The following is a 5,000-nucleotide window of genomic DNA, read 5'->3' on the forward strand; positions in this document are numbered from 1 at the left end:
GCTGCAGCAGTAGTTTATATTTCCACATGGGCATCCATCCATTGTTTCACTGAGCAGCAGAGAGCCGAGCTGAGAGGAGACGAGAGGAGAGGAGACAGTGAGAAAGAGAGCTGTGAATTGGGGATTATAGTTCTAACCCCCCCCCCTCCCCTCTCTCCCTCCCCTCTCTCCACCTCTCTCTGTGCCTATCCCCTTTTCTCTTGCTGTTGATGGGTACTAGAACAGAGCACAATATGTGTTTCCGTCCTCTCTTATGTGTCTCAAATGAACTTGGAAATTCACAGTCATTTTCACCCGTTTTGCAGCCAATTTGTTCAAGTAGCCTACAGGACGGCATGTGCCACAAAGATCAGGTTTTTTTTTTCTTTTCTGGGATTTTGGCTAGCAAAGCAAGTGTCCTTTTCTTGTTGATGTCTGTGGTCGTGCCTGTATTTTTGTGCATTCCTTACAGTATACACCCAAAGAAAAAAGGGAAGATTTGGGGGGGATACCAATATCTTATTTGATGTGAAAGCTCAATGCATCACGACAAGTCAGGTTGGCTTTATAGTCCATTTCTTTACATGCAGTGGTCATACAAAGAATTGAAATTACGTTTCTTAATTTCCCATGCATTCATAGACGCAATTGTTTTTCAGATTCATGTTCCTCACCGAAAATGAGCGAAAGCCAGTGTATCTCAGTGTGAACGAACAATAACTGACACTGTCTTTCTGAAAGCGGGTCAAAATTACCCGAACACTTTACAAGAGTTAAAGTCATCAATGCATGAGTTAATTAGGCTCGGTAGACTAGAGACTTTCAGTCTTTCTCTTTCCAGGTATCCTGTTTCCGACTCTGTGAGTGGATGCCCTCCCTATGAATTTGCAGTGGGACTCTCTGGGTCTCTTCTTATGCTGCGGTCACACCGCCGGCGTTGAAAGAGCTAAAACGCTGCTGACTCCTGCCTGGAAAGCACAGGTCAGGGGCGTTGAACGAGGCAAAAGATTCAACCTGAAGCGTTCGACCAAGAATCTCGACCAACAGAAGCTCGTGTTTAGAAAAATGTGAACATTCCATTGGCTGCCACCTGCCGCCGCCAAGCTCATTACATATTTTTAGATGAAGTTTAACTTCTGACGCCCTCGGCTTTTGACGCTTTTGACTCTAGACACGTTTTGCGGCTTTTAACGCTTCTGACGCCTGCTCTTCCATACAATGTCAATTACTTCCGCATCTTTCCACGCGTTCAACGCTGGCGGTGTGACAGCGCGGTTATGCATTGTGCTGTGGGACTATCTGGGTGGATGTCTTCTTACAAGGCCTGGACTGGGAGGGGAAATAGGGCCCGGGCACTTTTGGCTGAAAGGGGCCTCTCATAGTTAGTGGCAATAGAGCTGACTCACCGGTGCAGCGGGCATTTCTGGTGGGCCCCGCACCCTTGTGGGCCCCCCTAGGGAAATGTCCGCTATGCTAGATGGCCAGCCCAGCCCTGCTTCTTATGCATTGTGCAGTGGCTGGGTGTCTCTGGGTGGCTGTATCCCTATACATTGTGCAGTGGGTGGGTGTCTCTGGGTGGCTGTGTTCCTATACATTGTGCAGTGGGTGGGTGTCTCTGGGTGGCTGTATCCCTATACATTGTGCAGTGGGTGGGTGTCTCTGGGTGGCTGTATCCCTATACATTGTGCAGTGGGTGGGTGTCTCTGGGTGGCTGTATCCCTATACATTGTGCAGTGGGTGGGTGTCTCTGGGTGGCTAACACTGGCTGTCTCCTTACTATGTGCATTGTGTAGTGGGACTGTCTTAGTAGGCCGTAGGGTGACAGCCCTTTTCGTTCAGCCTCGCTCCACAGCTTCCGAACAGCAGGTCCATTAGATGATGAAACGACAAAAGCTATGTTCAACTTACCGTGAAATGTCCGCTTCATGTAATCGTGCACGTAATTAAAACGGTGACATTTTAGTAAGAAATCTTATCCTCTGTAGGGAATGACGATTTTTACGTCACTGGACACCATGTGACCGTTTTAAACCAATCACGTAGCCGATTTACGGGGAAAAAGCGGCAAGCCGTCTGAAAAACTGAAAATTATGACAAGCCGTCTGTTGTTGTTAAGTCTGACCTACCTATAAGAATCTCCCAAAATACCCTTTTGAAGAGGGTATATAATAACAATTATCAAAAATAATACTCGTGCCTACATTTCTGGATTGGGACAAATTCTAAATAAATAATAAATAGTGCTTTATTTACTGAACAAAGCACAATTATGCAATTGACATTTCATACTGTGGATTTGAACAATTAATGGAAACAATTGCAATAAGTAGGCTATAGATAACCCAGGCTATTGATAACCCTCTAAGTGATTGTAACTCCAAACAGTGCTTTGTTTATAGCACCAACAACTATTGTGCAAGTGGATGATAAGGTTACCTTTTCATGTTCACATATAATAACAATTATCAAAAATAATACTCATGCATATATCTCTGGATTGGGATAAGTTCTAAATAAATTATAAACAGTGCTTTATTTACAGCACAAGGCACAATTTTGCAATTGACATTTCATACTGTGGTTTTGAGCAATTAATGGAAACAATTACAATAAGTAGGCTATAGATAACCCAGGCTATTGATAACCCTCTAAGTGATTGTAACAGTGCTTTGTTTATAGCACCAACAACTATTATGCAAGTGGATGATAAGGTTACCTTTTCATATTCACATTAATAAATGGAAATAATCTAATGATCAATGATAAGGACCATTCAGGTATTCATGTATTCATTTATTCACTAATAACTATACAACAAATAAAAAAATCTAAACAAGTGGCATACACATGAACCGGCATTTTCATGAACTGGCATTAACTTATATACATAACCATAATAAAAGGAATAATAATGATACAAATGGAATAGAATGGCGGACACACACACACACACACACACACACACACACTACTCCTCGCTGATGGTAACAAGTCCAAGACTGCATTCGTCGACAAGTTCTCAGCAAAAACCAGTTCAGATGTGTTGCGTTTGGCGGGGGTGTGGAACACTAGCTGAGGAAAATCACGACTGAGCCTCTTCTTCAATATATCCTGTCTGTAACACAAATCAACAAAAAAAGAGGCATATCAGTACAAGCATAGTGGGGCTTCATGTTGTCGCTGATATGCAATAGCCACCCTCACAAATTAACTCGGAGTGAATAAATAATATTGGTGGAGTTTACTTGCTATGCAACAGATATAATACCAAGTATTCCAAAGGGAAGCACATACTGTAACGAACATCACACTATCAAGAATACTGCCATCCTCCTTATTTCAAAATATTACAAGTACAGTATGTGCAGATGACAAGCAGTGTTAGAGAACAATTTCAGTCAATTTCAACATGCAGTTGTAAAGCTCACACTACCCTGGACGTGTCAGTACTAGAGATTTGTTTTTCTTCTTCTTCAGCCTTTTCCGAGATTCTGGTCATTGTAATGAGGGCAGCGCTTTGTTTACATTTCAAAAAACATTTTTATTAATTCCCAAAAACATCCAAAAGGTTATACAACATCAGCCGACAACTAGCAAACAGCGACACCCTTTAAATATTTGGAGTAGGCCTATGTTGTAAACAATGTAAATGTAAACAAACGCTGCCCCCATTAGAATAGCTCATATCTCGGAAAGGGCTGAGCCGAAAAATGTGCCATCACCGGGTACTGACAAGTCAAGGGTATGAGCAATACAACAGCATATTGAAATTGACTGAAGTGGTCCTTTAAGACACATGTGTGAACTTTCCCTTGGATTTGACAAATTCGTAATACTCGTGTACTCTCTGTAGCAACTTCTGTGGTACTGCACCTCCAGAGCCACACAGTCTCTGTCCTTGATGTGAATGAGGATGCTCTGGTCTTCCTTTACTTCAGCTGCTTCCTGCAACTTGCCTTGTACAAAAGAAAAGAAAAAAGAATGAATAAATAGACAGGCAAACAATTAGACATTTTTCCTGGTGGAGTGGTATTGTAAAAAAAATGGCGATGGGTGTTGCACCCCCAAAAAAAGCATTCCGTAGCCTCTTACTGCAGATGGGGTTGCCAGCGGGCCTATTCACTATTTGCTGAAAACTACATCATAACAACATTGCTATGACAGTGCAGAGTAACAGATTAAGACATACATATTACAATTTTGGTGACAGTAAGGTTATAACATAGGTGCTGCGCTAAGGGGTTAAGCACACAGATGTACAGCACAGCCAGGACACACACCTCTTGAGCCTGGTCACTGAGGCTGCCCAGGGACAGAAGCGGAAAAATCCCAAGTGTACAAGTGAGAGAGGGGGGCAGTGGGGGGTGGGGGAATGGCACGGGGGATGGGATGGCAGAAGCAGTGTCTTAACCAGACAGGCCATCAGGCTGAGGAGCCACATTTCTGAACAGATATTCAGTGTCATATCAACATCAGGCATGCTCTGACATCCATATAAACATACACCCCATCCTATTTAAGACAAAGTGTGTTTCATTTAAACATCTAAAACCTAAAACACTGGGGGTACTATAGGCATGGGGATGTTTTGCAGGCTATTGGAATGTAATTTCACACCCACACACATACATAACACATTATGCCAATTCACACGTGCATTCATATTAGAATTAGACAAAAAAAACAATGATTGTGCAGCAGTCAACTTCTACTAACATCTGTGTGAGTGTGTGTGTGTGTGTGTGTGTGTGTGTGTGTGTGTGTGTGTGTGTGTGTGTGTGTGTGTGTGTGTGTGTGTGTGGTTTGGGGGATGGGATGCATTCGCATAGACTGTGTGGTGGGGGTGAGAGTAGTCTTACCTGCGGTTAAAGTCTGTGTTTTCGTTCTTTTTGACGTCTGCCACTCGCGACGATAAATTTGCTGTCTTTCTTGCAAATCATGCAGACAGCAGGAAGAACGGGGCCAGAGCTCGTGATGGCCAAGCTTGATCTGGATCGCAGTTTCCTGGTCGGAGTGGTGGT

The 5,000-nt window shown here is 43.2% G+C and overlaps 1 long non-coding RNA gene across 1 annotated transcript; it reads right to left on the bottom strand.

Moving 5' to 3' along the window:
• Window positions 1–2,265: 2,265 nt before the first annotated feature.
• LOC134451927 (uncharacterized) lies at window positions 2,266–4,995 on the bottom strand. The gene is made up of 3 exons (XR_010035315.1): window positions 4,839–4,995; window positions 3,853–3,935; window positions 2,266–3,094 (listed from the first exon to the last, which is right to left on the bottom strand). It is a non-coding gene; the product is annotated as an uncharacterized LOC134451927 (long non-coding RNA).
• Window positions 4,996–5,000: the final 5 nt, after the last annotated feature.

Source organism: Engraulis encrasicolus, chromosome 7, assembly GCF_034702125.1.
Source record: "Engraulis encrasicolus isolate BLACKSEA-1 chromosome 7, IST_EnEncr_1.0, whole genome shotgun sequence".
In the NCBI taxonomy this organism is placed as follows: domain Eukaryota; kingdom Metazoa; phylum Chordata; class Actinopteri; order Clupeiformes; family Engraulidae; genus Engraulis; species Engraulis encrasicolus.